The sequence below is a fragment of the Pyxicephalus adspersus genome, chromosome 11, assembly GCF_032062135.1.
Source record: "Pyxicephalus adspersus chromosome 11, UCB_Pads_2.0, whole genome shotgun sequence".
In the NCBI taxonomy this organism is placed as follows: domain Eukaryota; kingdom Metazoa; phylum Chordata; class Amphibia; order Anura; family Pyxicephalidae; genus Pyxicephalus; species Pyxicephalus adspersus.
Window position 1 is genome coordinate 6712721 of NC_092868.1, and position 19333 is coordinate 6732053.

Consider the following 19333-nt stretch of genomic DNA (forward strand, 5'->3'; position numbering starts at 1 on the left):
CCCTTCCTCGCATGCTCAAAGGAACTGCTAGGGCACACTATGGATTGCTCAATAGTGGTGTGAGCCATAAGAGGGGCCAAGACACAGAATCTAAGTAAAAGCTTGGTCTTCCCCAGAGCCTCTAGTGGTGAGGATGCTGCGCTACAAATTATTAGGTTGCACACCAAGGCGAGCAGGACAATGTGAGGTACTGAATTGGTGGCCAAGAAAAAAGACAAAGAAAGCTGTGATCAAGGCAGGCAGCAAATAGGTGAGGTCAGAAAGAAAGACAGGGGTCAAGAACCAGAAAGGCAGAAATAGACACCAGTGACACGGGGGTCACCAAAGACTTAGATGAACGCAGGAGATGTAGGAAGTCAATGGAGACAATGGAACAGCAAGACAAGAACAGCGCAAGGGAACAGACAGGGGGACAGTAGACTGGACAACAAGAGGTTAGAACAAGAGCTGGACTGGAAAACTCCCAATGAGACAACAGCTTAGTAGGAAAGAGTTCAGCAGAGCTGGGGGGCTCGGAAGTAGACTGGGGACACGTTGCTGGAGCATTGAGCGCTGTGTCTGAATCAGCAAAATAGCCAGGGGCTATCAAGAGGCCTGATTGGCTGGCAGGAGGGGTGATGCCAATTAAACCCGGAAGAGCAGGCGCACCCTGAGTCAGAATGCATGTGCAAGAGAGAGGTGGCAGCACTTTAGCCAGGAGGAGGTAAGTGTGACAGTCATGATAAATCCATTTTAATTGAAAAACAAAAATACATGAATGGCATCAGATTGGTTTTATTATGAAAAAACAAAGTTTTATATTTTTTGTATAAAGTCCAACTAGCGATCAACTATATCTCTAAGATACTTTCTATCAGAGGTTCCAGACCTGAGTATTTGGAGATCATGGGGTCTGATTTTTTTACAGATTTCCAAGGCTGGAAAAGATACACTTTCAGCAGTGAACCTGGTTGACCCAGCTAACCTGGGATGGATTTCTTAAAAGTCATATGCCATTTGTTAGCAAATGTTTTACAATCTTGGACCAGATCCATTCCAGGTTTGCTGGATAACCCTCTCCAGCCCTGGAGATCTTTAATAAATCAGGCCCATTGTGTCAGGATGTGGGTGAGCTGTCAATTTTTATAAATAGATCTAAAACTTTGTGGTTGTTTGGGAAGTTTCCTTAAAAGATTGCGTGGGAAATTGTATGCATGCATACTCAGTCTCAACTACTTCTTTAGGAACTCTGGGTTTCAGCTGTGATAAAACAATTCTAGCATATTGCACATTGTCCTCAGCCAGATCAGCCGGAGCCTTGGATTCTTCTGGCATGGCTTCTGGCGTGAATTCTCCCTATGACAATATTATTATTGCAATAATAAAAGAAAAATCGGAAATCATATTTGAAGGATGGCTTACAAACCAATATTTTTTCCACTTACAGTAGAGCAGCCGTGCATGACATTGCATTTGGTGCTGGGTTCATTCTTTTTTTTCCTACACAAAAAGACAAAACAAAAAAAAAGATTGATGTCAGATTTCCTTAATCCTAACGTGAACCTCTATGGGCAGTCAAGTGGCAAATGACATTTAATACAGATAAATGTAAAGTTATGCACTTGGGGTTAACAACATGCATGCTTCATACTGTCTAGGGGGAATACATTTGGGGAAATCAGAAATGGAAAAGGATCTGGGGGTTCTGGTAGATCAAAGACTTAATAACATCATGCAATGCCAAGCTGCAATATCTAAAGCTAGTAAAGTACTTTCTTGTAATAAAAGAGGAATAGACGGCAGAGATGGCGACATTATCCTGTACAAAGCATTGGTCTGACCACATCTGGAATATGCAGTCCAGTTTTGGGCACCAGTTCACAAAAAAGACATTGTGTGATTGGAGAGAGTGCAGAGAAGGGCAACTAAACTAATAAAAGGAATGGAGGAGCTCAGCTATGAGGAGAGATTAGCTGAACTGAAAACGCATTCGGTCACCTAGTGGCCAATTATCAAAGGACCATCAGTCACAATAGTAATAGCCTTACCTTTAATTAATAAAGTGCCAAATCTCGCAAACTAAATCAACATTTTATAAATACACTGGGCCTAATTTATTATTTTTCAGATACTGGTGAAGTTGAACTTGATGGACTTATGTCTTTTTTCAATCTAACCTACTATGTAATTATATATAACTATGAATAATGAATATTGACACATTGGGTCGGATTTATTAAAGCTCTTCAAGACCGGAGAAGATACACTATCATGGGAGAACCTGGGTGACCTAGCAAATCTGAAATAGATTAAAAAAACAAACATTTGTTGTTAGAAAATGTTTTTATTCTTGGTCCAGATCTATTACAGGTTTTCTGGGTCACCCAGGTTTTCCGATGATCTTCTCCAGTTTTGAAGCTTTAATAAATCAGGCCCAATGTTTTTATAAAGCATATAGTCTTGCAGACGGAGAGGTCTTTCCAAAATCCTCAAATCCTCCTTAATTCCAACCTCTACTAGCCAGGCATTTCTTCTCACCGAGATAAGAAAAATAAATGAGTATTGATGGAAATTAACCTCCTCCCACCTACAATTTATATAAGGATTTCCCAGCTCAAACTTTCAGAATTGAGATACATTTTCAAAACCACCAACTGGCACTTTGTGTGGCTGATGGCACTTCATCCTGGGTCCTCATTGATAATTATGAACATGAGAACCGGATATGATCAAATACAGCTGGGAGGTATGTGTTACTTCTTTTATTATATTTCTATTATATTTCTTTTTATTCTATTATTTAATCAATACTTACTGCTACGTAACACTTGTAAACCCAGCTCTCCTTGCTGATTGAAACTCCTGCACTGTTAATTTGGAATATACCCCTGACTTATATTCATCACCAGGGTGTGTTGAGGGATGTGGTAATCGTTTGGGAGGGGCAGTGGTAATGTGGAGCATGAGGTAGGAGGGGATTGGGTGTAGGATGGTTTATAGGGGGGGGGGGGGCGGAAGTTACCGCCATGAAATGGAGCCTAAAACTCAAAATTTTTACTTGACATAGGATAAACAACATTTTTATATAAAGTAAAAATTGCCTTCTTTTTTAAGTGCAACACCCTTTTCTTTTAAACAAAAAGGTGCAGCACCTCCCCTTTCTGTCTTGATGCCTGCAGATTGCAAGATCGGGAGATGTATGAAGAAGAAGGAAGAAGACTGAAGGGGAGGACGGCATCCAACGCTGCCTCCATGCTGGGCCAAAGACACGAGACCCAAAGAAACTTCCTGATGGATCTGCAGGATTAAACGTAGGTGGGATTTTTTTATTTTTAGTTTAGTTCTGCTTTAATGTTTCCCCATCTTAAGACATACACAAGCCAAAAAATTGTAGACATCTCTCCAAATTACAGATCTCAGATGTTTCATCTGCACCGATTTTTTAAAAAGATGAATCAAGCACATTAGCATGCATTGTTCATTGAGGAACATTGGCAGTAGAATGAGGTGTATACCTTTAGGATAAATTAAATGCTGATGGCAAGCCATGTCTTCTTCTCCAACATTATTATCTGACCTCAAAAATGTTTTTTTTATTTTTCGCTGAATGGGCAGAATTTGCCATCAACACACTCCAGAAGCCTTTCCAGATGAATGAAAGCTGTTGTAGTCATTACAGGGGAACAATTTATATATGACTTTGGAATAAGATGTCAAAGAAGCTCAAAGAGGTGTCATGGTTAGGTGTCCAAAACTTTTGGTAATGTTGGGTCCCTTTTAATAAAGCTCTCCGAGACTGGAGAAGATAGACTATCATAGGAGAACCTGGGTGATCAGAAACAGACTTGATCAGGAAATGAAGTCAAATAACAGGAAATGATTTTATGAAATCCATTCTAGGTTTGATTGATCACCCAGGTTCTCCCATGAGTCTATTTTCTCCAATCTTGATGAGCTTTAAAAATCAGGCCCATTGTCTACACATAACTTATACAACTGGTCCAGTATCCAATGGATTTCTCAGAAAATCAAGATGTTGACATTGGGACTCTGGTACACCCTTACCTATAATCGAGGCCCTTAAGACTTAACCTTTCCATACCTAATACTACAACTTAATAAAAACAAAAGGCTATTTTGTTTGCTAATTTTTCATTGAGAGTGGGGAAGGGGTAAATATACTGACAGGGTTTTCCTATCTGTGAGTGTCGTTGTTGGAGATCCTAACATTATGTGAACAATCCCTAAAGTTGACACAAATGTCTAAAAGTCTGAACAGATAAAAAGAGGAATCGCTTGGCACTGCATCATTGATGGACAGAGAACAGTCTCCTTTCCACACTTCACCAGTCAGGAAAAATCGCCCTTCTGTAGCTTGACTTATTTTCCCCTTTGTAGCAGCCACGGGTGGTGTATTTTTATCCGTTTGATTGAACCACAATCCTTGTGTGTTTTTTTCACTTAGTGTTACTGACTTTTCAACAGTGAAATGGCATGGGATATGCACACAAAGTCCTCTCTGCACAGTGACACTCTTTGGTGCTTCTATTGAGTATCCTGGATTTGAGTTTGTATCTACAATAAAAAAAAAAAAAAATAAATAACTTGCCATTCAGGTGGAACTAAACTCTAGAGTTTCAATTCCCGCTCTTGAAGTGCCCAGCACCTGCATAATGGTAGCATCCTCCAAAACATTTATTTCATACCATTTGGAAGATTTGTCCCTGGTGAGGTCACCTGCCCAAAGTAGTCTATTTCTAGTATCCTGGCCATGCCATGATCTACAGTGCGCTGTGTCTTGATTACATCATCATCTATCCATGACACAAGCACTAGCAAATCTCTTTTTGCTTTCTGAAAAACCCCATATGGCCAGTGGTTTCTCCTAGTTATGCCTCTGTGTATTTATTGCTATGAAGATTTGATGTGGTGTCAAAGTACAAGCTGGATTTAAACTGCGGCTTGGCTTATTTGCAAATATGCAAAACGGTTGTTTCGGGGAGATAAAGGGAGTAAATTCCAATATGGCAGTGGTACAAGATGGACCTTGGAAAATGTGTTTATGCTTGTTTTTATTTTTAAGGTGCTAGGCAGGACTTTTTTCCACTTTAAATCAGTACTGGTAACTCAGTTCTTCTGATTATTTGCAGGGGACTGGAAGAACAATCAACAACCTTCTAAAGGAAAGATATACCCACACCACTAGTTAGTCCTGTTTTGTAGCAATCCCAAACATTCTACTCATACATGAAGACCCATAACCTACCAATATACACCAAAAAGTATTCCATCAGCACTGCTTTACCAGAAATGGTGGTAAATCTGGTTAAGCGTGACAGGTTAAAGGTCTTAGGTTCCATTTTCCTAAGTCCAACATGCTATGTTCTGCCTCTGTGTTATAATAAGTGCAGTGAGTTGTAAAGTCCTGATTATGGCAACTGCCATTCCTTCCAACAGAAATATGGAACAGTTATTTGAACATGACCTAGTGTGTGTTTAGCTCTAGACCAGTGTTTCTCGCCTTTTTAATATTTAGGACTTTCAGGTCTTCAGGGAACCCCTGCTATCAATACTATATACACAGTTCACAGTATTAGTGTAAGGGTCAGTGTGAAAAATGGCTCTGGTCATAAAGGTCTGGTCATAAAGAAGGCTGCCATCTTTACATATAGCCAAAAAGATCATTGGAATCCATGAAACTGGCCCAAGAGTCACAAACTGCTCGTTTTTCATGGAACCCCTAGCAACTTCTGGAGGAACCCTAGGGTTCCACGAAACCCTGATTGATTAACACTGCTCTACACAGTCCCGTCCTTAACACTTGTGCTCATCAGTATGCTTGTTTGGATCTATGGACAAGGGGAAGCATGAACAAGCTCCATAGCAAGCCAATACTTAAAACCCTGAACACATGGGATATGAATCGACCTTTTGGAGTGTGAACCTCCTCTATACAATTTCCCCAATATTCTACCCTTAGCCAACATTATACACAGTCCTGTATGTCTGCTTTTTTGATTGTACTTACATGATATCCATGTAAGGATCAAGATAAAGGAAAAGTCCATGTAATACCAGGTCATTTTGACAAATGAATAATAATGTGTTCATGGGATGTTCTTAAAAGCTAGAAAAAAATAGAAAAGTAATTAAAGGGACCATGCCACCAGTACATTCATTTCAAGAACAATCTATGTTCATTAAATGTACTGTATGCTTGTTACGTATATATCCACACCCCTGTATGCCCCCTGTACGCCACCTGTATGCCCCTGCACCAAAATTCTAGGTTAGCAATGTTCACTTGCTACACTGTTCTACAAAGGAGCAGCATTGTCCCTATTCTATTAAACAGGCTTAAACTTTTGAATTATGACCTCTGTGGATTTCTGATACAATGGGCAAATTAAAGGACAATAGTGGGAAATTCTTTAAAATTATGTCTACCAGATACATCAGCCTTTCTCAATGTTTTCACATGGGGAACCCTTGAAAAAACTTTCAGGTCTTGAAGGAACCGCTTCTATAATTACTATATCCACTGCTCACAGTACGTTAGCCTGGTGCTAGGTAGCAACAATGCTTCTTCCATTGCTGGCCATTGGGAAGAATGTTACCCCTGGATAGCCAAAAAGATGATTGGTGTCACTTAAACTGACCTAAGAGATTGAACATTGCTTGCCGAACTCTAGGAATATCTAGAAGAACCCTGGTTGAGAAACTTTGACCTAAATATTATTGTAAAGAAAGTAAAATTAAACATGAACCTGGAAGATGCCTAACTTTTCAAAAAGTCACAAAGGGCTGCAAGGGCTCCGAATCTGATTTTCTATGGAGGTGAATACCACCTAAACATCAGTAATACATACATGATTTTGATTTGTTACCTGCTAGTCTATAGACCGCACTAAGAGCTCCCCATTTGCCATCATCACTTCTTGCTGTCGGTTGAATTTCTGCTCTTCTCTAATGAAAGTCTTGGCTGTGGTCTTATATTGCATCCCTCTTATCTCCTCTCGGATTATACCTTATACCCATTTTCATAACTGCCTAAACAAAAGCAGAAGTCGGAATGGGAAGTAAGAATGGCTTTTGTACATCCACAAACCATGGCACCATCACTAGGTGGAGTTATAATTACATCAAAATCATTAAAGACTTTTTACTGGTCTCCATATAAAATGTTTTTTTTGTTTATGTTGTTGCCCTTGGAAGTTTAGTTAAACAAGAAAACCCAAGGCACAAATAGAAATCCAAGTCCAAGTCCAAAAATGGTCATATCTGCTATGAAACATCCTGGACAACCTGAGAGGAAGGGTTTCAGATAATGAGAATAAATGGGATCACCAGTATGTAACCTACATAGTGCAGAGGTTAGGTTATGTAACATACTAAGTGAATTGGGTCAGGTGTATGTAAAACACAAAATACAAGGGACAGGAGTATGTATTGTACTGAGTGCAGGGGTCAGGGGTATTTTGTTTACTGAATGCTGGGATCAAAACTATGTAATGTACAAAAGAAAGTAGTGTTTCTCGACTTTTCTACCATGGAGGAACCCTTGAAATAACGTTCAGGTCTTAGGGATCCCCTCCTATAATTATTATATTCACAGCTCACAGTACATACGTGTGATGGTCAGTAGAATCCCAATTGGGAAGAATGTCTCCTTACAGATAGCCAAAAAGATCATTGGTATCTAATAAACTAACCCAAGACTCACAAACTAGTTATTGCTCAAGGAACTTTTACCTTGGCATATTTCAAAGTTAAACTTGGTGATCAAGATAAGTCTTGGGCCCCTCATAAGGTGTGCGAACAGTGTGTTGAGGAAATTTAGGAATTAGGAATGTGGACAAGGGGAACACGTGATAAGATGCCATTTGGTACACCTATGGTTTGGGGAGAGCCAGGAGATCATTTCAGTGACTGTTACTTTTGTATAGTGAAAACTTCAGGCTATAACAAGAAAAATAAATGTAACATAGAGTATCCTAGTCTACCATCGGCTATACGCCCAGTGGCTCATTCAGATGAAATCCCTGTGCCGGTTTTCGGTACACTACCCTCTCTTGAAGAACATGATTATGGTGATGAACTAGGTGACAACAACGATGAAGAGTTTGATATTGAAGAGGATTCTGTTTGTAAGGTATTTGATCAGCATGGCACATGATTTGGGACTATCAAAGAAGGCTTCAGAACTCCTAGCATCAAGACTGCGTGAGAAACACTTACTTGAAAAAGGAACAAAGGTATCGTATTTTCGAACCAGAGAAATTTCATTTCTGCAGTACTTTAGAACTGACAGTGGCTTTTTGTATTGCCATAACATACCTGGTTTAATGGAGGAATTGGGAATTCTAATCTATAATTCAACTGAATGGTGACTAATCATCGATAGCTCAAAGCTGAGCTTAAAATGTGTCCCCCTTTACAATGGCAATATATTTGGGTCAGTCCCAATTGGCCATTCAGTTTTTCTTTGTGAAGGATATGCAGACATAAAGAGAGTCGTTGAGTTCTTGCAATATCACCAACAATATTGGGTTATCTGTGTTGACCTTAAAATGCTATGCTTCCTTCTTGGTGAGCAGTGCGGATACACCAAGTATCCCTGTTATCTGTGCATGTGGGACAGCGGAGCTGGTGAGAGGCATTGGGTGGAAAGGAATTGGCCTCCAAGATCGGCCCTAAAACCAGGTGATCCAAACATTCTACATGGCCCACTTATTGATAGAAGGAATATTATCTTCCCGCCTCTACATGTGACTGGGTCTGATGGAGCAGTTCGTTAAAGCTTTGCCAACTGAAGGAGAATGTTTCAAGTACCTCATTTTGGCATTTCCTAGCCTGTCATTTGAACAAATAAAGGCCGGTGTGTTTGATGGTCCACAGATTAGGGAGCTCATCAAAAACTAACAATTCATCAGGACAATGTCAGAAGTCAAAAAGAATGCTTGGTTATCATTCAAAGCCATTTCAAGGACTTTCTTGGGAAAACACAAGCAAATAATTACACAGAAATTGTCCAGAAACACTTGGAGAGCTACAAATTGCTTGGTTGCAATATGAGAATCAAGGTGCATTTTCTGCATAGTTATCTTTCTAACTTCCCGGAAAACCTTGGTGCAGTCAGTGATGAGCAAGGAGAACGATTCCACAAAGATTTGAAGGTCACAGAAGGACGGTATCAGGGTAGATGGGATGTTCATATGATGGCTGACTATTGTTGGAGCATCCGGCGGGATTGTCCTAACACTGAACACTCCAGGAAAAGCTATAAGAATACATTTTCACCTTAAGCGCTTACCTGATTAATTTTCAAATGTTTTACTGTAAAAAAAACTGTCATAAAATCATAAAGTAACAATAAATCCTTTGTAGGAACAAAAGAAATAGAAATTGAAAACAGTACATTAGAGTTATTTCTTTTTTTTTTTTTTGACAAACATGGAGAGTATCCTGTTTTGTAAAAACGGAATGTGATAGCAAATAACGGGTCATTTTTGATTAACCACCCAAAAATTTGTAAAAAACAAGTGTAAGTCTAACTCAACATAAAATGCGCTCCCCGGTGTTATAATATACTATAGAATAATAAAAGATATTATTATTAATAATAATAATCATAATATTATTAATAAATACCTATAGGCATCTGTATTTACCCAGATTTCTTTAATTATATATATATATATATATATATATATATATATATATATACATGTGCTTGGATGTAAAGAAGTTTGAGCTGGTCTATGACCTCCATGCAATCAGCGTCTTGGTCGAATCATTCCCAGTGTATCCCTTATTGATGTTTACTTATCTGAGGAATTATCCCTGGGGAAGTCCTGCGAAAAATCACCGCAGACCTATTTACATCCCTACTTGCCATGCACTCAGTGGTATCCAGGAACCCTTTATTGTACTGCTGAAAAATAGAACACTACATTTGGATTTTGTATACATTTAGCCAACTGTTGAGTTGCACAGGCATATGCAGAACATTACTCTTGGTTAGCATTTATATGAACTCGGTTCCTTATACATCTGTAGTACTTGCTGCATTTTAACAATAAGCTTGTCATGTCCCGAGCTGCTGTATGTGCACGGGGAGAAACAAACTTCCAGTTCCAATGATAAATACTATTTATCTATGTATTAGTGTTTAATGGGCAGGCATGAATGCTTTCTTTAGCACCGGAATGGGGTTTGTGTATGCATGCTCATCATTGCTGCCTTTGGATAAACGTCCTTAATGAGTTGATTCAGTTCCAGCAGCCCCGGGGGATTTTCTTTAAAAAAGATAGCAAACAGGCAGGTAAGTAGAGGAAAGTACATCACATGTTCCTAATAAAGACCTGCCTGCTTGTAGAATTTTTAAGTATCAGAACTCTGGTTATGGTTTAGTATGGAAGAGTTGGAGCTCTTGTGACTTCAATGATTTCCATTCACTTATTGAGCCCAATTTATTAAAGCTTTCCAAGGCTGGAGAGGATATACTTTCATCAGTGAAGCTGGGTGATCCAGCAAACATGGAATGGATCTGGTCTGGTAGATAATCCAACAATGTGTTGCACATCTTCTGTGTACTTTTTAAAAGGATGTTCTTTGGGCGTGTGTGTTCTTCAAGGTGGATAAAGAGCTCAATAGTAATGGGGTGAATATAGCAAAAAGTGCCAACACATTGCCCCTGATTCATCATTGAAATCCGCGATCGCTGGAAGCGCGAAAGTACGCGCGGCCATCGATCGCGGATTACCGCGGTCCGGACTCAAGTATGCGCGTACACCAGTAAAAAGCTGTCGGATAAGCGCGGCTCCGTGCGCGAGCTTTTTCAGTTGTTGAATAGCGCGATCGCGCACGATTCCGGATCGCTAATACGAATGCGCGACCGATAATCCGATTTTGCTTGATGAATCAGGGGCATTGTGCTTCAGCATGACTGCTTGTAGTTCAAGAGTGCAGGGAAGAGTAACAACATTTTAATGTAAACATTCAACCCAAGTCCAAACTTTCTGTCCCTGTTCCCCTATATCCCCAAAAATAGGGGACAACCTATAATGTAACGGATAGCCTTTGTTCCTGGTAAGCCAACACAAGAGCCAGTTATGTATTTATTTAATTTTCACATTGGTTTACTTCCCCATGGATGTGCACGGTTTTCTAAGTCTTTTGTTTAACATTCAAATGCTTAATGGCCTTCAAATGGAAATAAATTATTAAAATTTGCCCTTATAGCCTTCCATGGGGTTTATTGCAAAGCTGAACTGCTAGCAAGATTCACAAACCCAACCCAGGTGGATTCCCTCATTCTTCTAGGTATAAAGGACCTCCTCCCCGTGATAACACCCAGCCGAAGAGCCAATAGTTTGACCCTAGCAGTAGGGAGTGATATTGGCAGTATGTCTGGCTGGCTTTGCAGTTCATAAAATCCCTTCCACTCTTGTTATAACTCACCTTTCTATGGAATGAACATAGTGACTGAGCCCTCACAGATAGATCTCGTTTTCATAAAACTGCTGATCCAAGAGTGTAGATATATGTATTTTGTAATACGATATAAAGAGGAAGTTGTGGTTTAACATCGGTTTCATAAAATGTACATATTGCTTTTAACAACTTTTTTTAATAAGAACTCACCATCAACAACTTTTAATCCAGTCAGGAATTGATGTGTAGCGGATTATGTAGATCAGCCTTTCTCAAACTTTTGGACATGGGGAACCCTTAAAAAATATTCAGGTCTTCAGAAAACCTCTTTTAAAATTACTATATCCTCAGATCACAGTATATTAGTGTGGTGGTCAGTGGGAAGAATGTCACCCTTACAAATACCCAAAAGGTCATTGAGCAGCGTGGTGCTCAGAGGTTAGCACTCTTGCCTTTGCAGCACCCAGGTTCGTATCCCGGCCAGTACACTATCTGCATGGAGTTTGCAAGTTCTCCCTGTGTTTGTGTGGGTTCCCTCCGGGTACTCCGGTTTCCCCCCACATCCGAAAAATGTGCAGTTAAATTAATTGGCTTCCCCCAAAAAAATTTACCTTAGACTACAATAATGACATATGACTATTGTAGGGACATTAGATTGTGAGCCCCTTTGAGGGACAGTTAGTGACATGACTATGGACTTAGTACAGTGCTGTGTAATATGATGGCGCTATATAAATACTGTCTAATAATAATTGGTGCTTTTTAAATTGATCAGAGAGGTCAATGTGTTTCATGGTTCATGGAACCCCTAGCATTCTCTGGAGGAGCCCTAGAGTTCCCTGGTTGAGAAAAAATGGTGTAGATGGTTGGACCTGTAGAGGGTAGGACATAGGGGAAAAAATTAGCTTTTTGTAGGTTTTTTCTAAAACTGCCCACTCGACTTTGACATTAATTTCGTAAAATCTTTTATTGCTCCTCTATGCACAATTAGTTCAGTTTTAAGATTCTTATTGTTTTTTTTTTCATAAATTGCCTCCACAACAATTCAATGGGATGAAAATCAGAGATTTCACTAGGCCAGTTTATAACCCTCCACTTCTTTTGGTGCCTTACTTTGGTGGATTTGTTAGTGGGCTTTTGAGGACAAATGGCTTTAGATTCTCATTCACAACACTTTGATGTTATACTGCATTTTTACTTAAGATGATGACCTTAAACTGCTAAAGCCATGCAATGTGACTCCAAACCATAACATTTCCCCCACCATGATTCACAGTTTGTATAAGGTTCTTCCCTTGAAATGTTTTCCTTGGTTTGCACCAGATATGCTTACTAGTACTGTATCCAAACAAGGGAACACCAGACCCTCCATATTTGATGTTTATATAGATCTGGTTCCACTTTTTAAGGTTCCTATTATTTGCCAGCTAATCCGGAAACATCTAATTCCAATTGTTGCTTCTCCATAGGAGATATGTCATCATATCTAGGCCATTCAAAGTGGCCAAATATCGCAACAAAGAAAAGAAGAAGAAAGATGATGACAATGCCCACATTGGAACAGGAACAGGTGGGTACAATACCAAAGGGATTGGTTCTGCTTTATGAATACCCAATGTTTTACCAGCATTGAAATAATAAAGAAGTAATGTTGCTTGTTCAACTATGCTACAAGAACTCAAAATATCCCATGAGGTGTGCTTACTTTTTCATATGACTGTACACTAAATACCCAACAGCTCCAGCACAATAACTGATATCCAGCTCCTCCTTTTGTTTTGTTATCTGGGAAACCCATGCTTCATACTACCAGGCAATACTACTAGGCATTACAAAACATACGTCAAGCACAAAGGCATCTTACAGAGTCCCCATCCTTCACCACTAAAGAGGCTTGGAGGGTAGCCAAGAGAGAATTTGACCTGGGGGTTGACAGATGTGAACAATTTAGGCAGAAATTTACCCAGTTATGTTTTCATAAAATTGACAATAAATCTGGGAAAATGCTAGCTAATCTAGTTAGACTGCTTTACAACACTAAAGGTTTACTATCCCTGTTTAATGCACAAAGGTCACAATCCCTGCTCAAATAAATGCCCAATTTGCAAACTTTTATCGTGAGCTATATGCCAAAAGGAATTGTAAGGTTATTTCAACTTCCTCCATATTTTGTAATGTTTCTCTGCCTTCTTTGGCAGAAGAGGATCTGGTGTTTCTGAACTCTCTGATCCTAGGTCAGGAGATAAAGGATACTATAAAAAATTTAGCTAATGGCAAATCTCCAGGGCCTGATTGCTTCATGGCTGAATACTATAAGTTGATGGAAAAGGATATTGTGCAAGATTTACATAATCTTTACTCCTGCATGTGGGAGAATGATTCAAACATCTGTTCCCGTATGGAATAGCACATTAAAGTAATTCCCAAAAAGGCCAGAGACCCCAGACACCCTGGATCATACCTCCCCATCTTTCTCATCAATCTAGATTCAAAAATTTTGTTGAAAATTCTATAAATATAGATTGGCTTTGCTAATACCTCAATTAATTTCCTACCTCCAGGTGGGTTTTGTGAACCGTCGATTTGCAGGAAGCAACATACAAAAAGTTTTGGCTGCCCTAGACTTCACCATGCGACATCCGGCTAAGACATTGCCATTATTACTATTGACGCAGAGAAGGCATTTGACAGCGTAGATGTCACATGGCTTTTCTCCGTACTTGATAAACTGGGTTTTCGGGCTCCTTACCTGACCCTGCTTTCAGCTACTTACAGGTTGCCCTGTGCAAGGGTTTACACACTCAGCTTTTTGTCTGGTCCTCTGTGGCTGGAGAGGGGAACTCAGCAGGGGTGCCCTCTTTTTTTGCTTTGTAATTTGGAACCTATGGTGCGTTTTTTGGCAGGCTCGCCAGAGACACATGGACTTAAGATACATAATAGTGAAATTAGGTCAGCATTTTGCACTGATGACATTCTTCTTTTCACATCTAATCCAACCCAGATTTACCATTCATACAAAATATATTTGCTCAATTTGGTTCAGGTTTTAAAATCAATGTAGACAGGAGTGAAATCCTTCCCCTGACCAACCACAGAGAGACTGCTTGGGATAAAAAAATCTCTGTTTCTAATTGCAAGGGAATGCATTAATTACCTGGGCATTCGCATAGGTAAACAACCATCCTCGGTGTATGGACTAATTTATACTCTTTTGATAGCCAAGATACAGAGGGAACTAGAGATGTGGCACAACTTACCAATATCTTTATTTGGCAGAATTCACCTTAAAATGATATCCCTTCCCAAGCATCTTTATCTATTACAAACCATACCCATGATGCTATGCCACAGGGACGTGATGTTTTCTAGTATACTTTTTTCCAAATGTATATGGCATGGCACCCGTCCCAGGATTTCATGGCTTAAATTAAATCTTCCCGAATCGGCAGGAGGAGCTAACAACCCAAATATAAGAGTTTACAACCTGGCATGCTTAACCAGACATATTGTTGATTGGCTTAAGGGGACTTCCCATTTTTCAAACCATGCCTTGGAAAGTGTGAAGTTCTTTCCCTGGGACCTTAAAGCCCTACTACACTGCAATCTCTCATCACTTCCTGATCAATTAAAAGATAACATCTCAATCAGAGATACTGTACTTGCTTGGCAAGACGTGAGGAGAAAGATTAATCTCTTGTTTGGCCTCTCCAGATATTTGCCCATTTGTGGAGACCATATGTTCCTGCAGGGGAACACCCAACCAATATTTTCAAAGAGGAAGGGTAGAAAAGTGATTGTAGCAGGTGACCAATGAAACACTGAATTGAGACAATTGGTGACCTTTAGAAAACGACGTACCAAACTAGTGTCCCCAACATTTCTCAATCACCCTTTGTACTATTTACAAGTGACTTACTTTATCAGATCGATAGTCAAGGATGTGCAAGGACCCTTGAGCTACTTGGTCCTAAATGTAAGGCCCTGTCAGCCCCCATTAATTTTGAAATATTGGCAGAAAATTTTACAATATATTTGGGAAGTAACTGGATATTTTGTCCCTGCTAACTTTAGTCTGTGTTTATTTGGCTGCTGCGACGATTTAATGGAAGTGGTAAAGGGCAAGGGCAGAAGGGGCTGGATTGACGCCCTGCCTCCTAAATTGGAGGTAATTAAAGGTGTCTTAACTACAGTGTTCCACAGGGAAGCCCTGGATGCAGAACGAAATGACAGTAAACATGTCAATACATTTTTCAAAAAATGGTACAGGTATAAACTTTATTCATTCACACAACTGGAACAAAACAAGATTTTTAAGCCAATTTTGCAGTCCACTTGGTACATTTTAAATGTTTCTTAATGATTACTTTACTGAAGTACTTGTAGTCTATCTGACTGTGTTATTTGCTGATACACCGAATTTCCATAGGGATTATTGCTCCATGTTCCCCCTTTTCCCCTTCTTTTTATTTTTTGTGAAGTTTGATCTGTCTATTTTATATTGCTTGCTCTAAATATTTTCTGCAATTGCAACCTATTGTGTTTCTGTTTTACACTATTGACCAATGTTCCTGTGATAGGAAACATTTGACTTGTTTTTACTTTGTAACCCACAACAACTACTGTTTGTTATTGTCTTCACTGAAATTGTTAATAAAGAGGCCTTATTGGCCGCCAGGAGGGGTAATGCCAATTAAACCTGGAAGAGCAGGTACATCCAGAGTCAAAATGCATGCACAAGAGAGAAGTGCCAGCACTTTAGCCAGGAGGAGGTAAGTGTGATAGTCATGATAAATCCACTTTAAAACCACATAGTCATGATAAAACCACAAAAAATTCATGAATGGCATCAGATTGGTTTTAATATGAAAAAACAAATAATTTTAATTTTTTTTGTATGAAGTCCAACTGGCAATCAACCATATCTCCATGATACTTTCTACCAGAGGTTCCTGACCGCAGTATTTGGAGATCACTAGGCCAGATTTCCAATAAAGATTTCCAAGGCTGGAGAAGATACACTTTTAGCAGTGAACCTGGTTGACCCAGGAAACCTGGAATGGATTTCCTAAAAGTCACTTGTCATTTGTTAGCAAATATTTTAAAATCCTGGATCAGATCAATTCCAGGTTTGCTGGATCACCCAGCTTCACTGATGAACATGTATCCTCTCCAGCCTTGGAGATCTTTAATAAATCAGGTCCATTGTGTCAGGATGTGGGTGAGCTGTCAGTTTTTATAAATGGATCTAAAACTTTGTGGTTGTTTGGGAAGTTTCCTTAACAGATTGCCTGGAAAATTTTATGCATGCATACTCCATCTCAACTACTTCTTTAGGAACTCTGGGTTTCAGCTGTGATAAAACAATGCTAGCATAATCGTGCCAAAAGATTGCAAAATTCCGGCGAATTAAGTCAGAAAGATACGTTGGATCTCTCCTAAAAAAAGGCATACAGCAGACAAATATTATAGATGTTTTTCACGAATACGAATTCTTATTCCATCGTTCCATTTCGTTGGTGTACGCTTAGTTTGTTCACTCGCGATATTTCTATCACAATATCAACATGGGTAGTAAATTATGTTCTGACTTGAAACACAATTTACAATTTAAGCATAAATGTTCCAATTATTTAGTTGAAGATTTGAATATTGACCCATTGGGTGAGATTTATTAAAGCTAATGAAGACCGGAGAAGATAGACTATCATGGGAGAACCTGCGTGATCCAGCAAACCTCAAATGGAGTTGCTAATAATTGGTAAATGTTTTCAACCTTGAACCAGCTTTTAACTTACCTTCTGTAGTATTTTAATAATAATACGCCTTTTATAGGAAGCACAGTGATGATAACTACAGCACACACTGCAGCAATTATAATGTTGTTTTTAGGACTAGTTTGTGCTGCAGAAGATAAGAAAAAAAATGTCAATAAACAAATGAATAAATAATAAAGCATAATATATTTCAATATGACCCTTTTGTAAAAGTATGTATCAATGCAGGTGGAAGATTGTTCACAGCCAATCGAATCCCCATACATTGCTTTCAATGCTTAATAAAACCAAAACGCATTCGGTCACCTAGTGGCCAATTATCAAAGGACCATCAGTCACAATAGTAATAGCCTTACCTTTAATTAATAAAGTGCCAAATCTCGCTCAAATCAACATTTTATAAATACACTGGGAATAATTTATTATTTTTCTGAGACTGGTGAAGAAAGACTATCATGGGAGAACCTGGCTGGCCCAGAAAACCTAAAATGGATTAAAAAAACAAACATTTGTTGTTAGAAAATGTTTTTAATCTTGGTGCAGATCTATTACAGGTTTCCTGGGTCACCCAGGTTCTCTGATGATAGTCTATCTTCTCCAGTCCCAATGTCTGGCCAATGTCTTTATAAAGCATACGGTCTTGCAGAGGGAGAGGGCTTCCAACATGGTCACGATCCCCAAAAATCAAATCCCCAAATCCTCCTTAATTCCAACCAATACTAGCTAGGCATTTCTTCTCACCCAGATAAGAAAAGGAAATGGGTATTAATGGAATTTATTCTCCTCCCACCTACAATTTATTTAAGGATTTCCCAACTCAAACTTTTGAAATTGGGATACATTTTCAAAATCACCAAGTGACATTTTGTGCAGTTGATAGCACCTCATCCTGGGTCCTCATTGACAATAATGAACATATGAGAACCAGCTATGATCAAATACAGACTGGAGGTAAATATTCTTTCTCCATTGCATTCTGCAGAAGAACACTGACACATGTAGGCTGCAATGGCATCTGTAATGCAATCTGTTTAAAGCAGTAATTGTCAAATGCAATTACAGCATTTGGAAAGGTAATAAACTTGTTTTAAAACAAAAAACAATAAAATAAATTGCAGTTTATTGTCAAGTTAATCAATGCATGCTGACAGTACTAAATTTCACCTGGACTTGTAGGCATTGATGACCTCTGATTAATAAAGTGTTATGTCAACATATACAAATATATATTCTTTTTTTATGTAATCGATACTTACTGCCATGTAACAGTTGTAAAACCAGCTCTCCTTGCTGATTGGAACTCCTGCACTGTATATTTGGAATATACCCCTGACTTAAATTCATCACCAGGTTGCTTATACTTTCGGAATCAGATATGACAGTACTGATATGAAGGTTGTTATCATTATAGGAAGAGGGATAGGATTTGTCGTCAACTGTCCACTGTGTAGTTGCTTCTGGGAATGCAAGAATTATACAATTACATTCTATTTTGCTTGAGAGGTCCATGCAGCAGGAGTGCATCGAAGGACTTTCTCTGGGTTTATCTGAAAAACAAAAAATGTAGAAGAGTCTAAATAAGACATTTCTCTGGTATATTTGGGTTACCTGCTGATTTGTTTCTGCTGTCCTGGATTGAAAGGATTTCATTTGTGTGTGCTAAGTGGAAAAGAGAGGCCCGTAGCTGTAAGATATTAGGCAAAGGGCCTACATGACACAGTGTGAGGCATAGCCAGGGACAGTTAGATTTAATAAAATGTGGTAATGGTTTGGGAGGGGCAGTGGTAACGTGGAGCGTGAGGTAGTAGGGGATTGGGTGTAGGATGGTTTATAAGGGGGGAGACGGAAGTTACCGCCATGAAATGGAGCCTAATGTGAACCTCTATGGCCAGCATTTTGCAGGCATCATTCTACCACTTAAAGTGGACATAAACTCAAAATTTTTACTTTACATACAAGGGTAAACAACCCTTTTATATAAAGTAAAAAATTGCCTTTTTTTAGGTGCAACGCCCTTTTCTTTTAAATAAAAAGGGTGCAGCACCTCCCCCTTCTGTCTTGATGTCTGCACATTGCAAGATCGGGAGATGTATGAAGAAGAATGAAGAAGACTAAAGGAGATGACGGCATCCAGCGCTTCCTCC

General features: G+C 39.2%; 1 long non-coding RNA gene across 1 annotated transcript; it reads right to left on the reverse strand.

Moving 5' to 3' along the window:
• Positions 1-1205: 1205 nt before the first annotated feature.
• Positions 1206-17310, reverse strand: LOC140340740 (uncharacterized). The gene is made up of 3 exons (XR_011922723.1): positions 17211-17310; positions 1425-1479; positions 1206-1335 (listed from the first exon to the last, which is right to left on the reverse strand). It is a non-coding gene; the product is annotated as an uncharacterized lncRNA (long non-coding RNA).
• Between the last annotated feature and the right edge of the window lie 2023 nt (positions 17311-19333).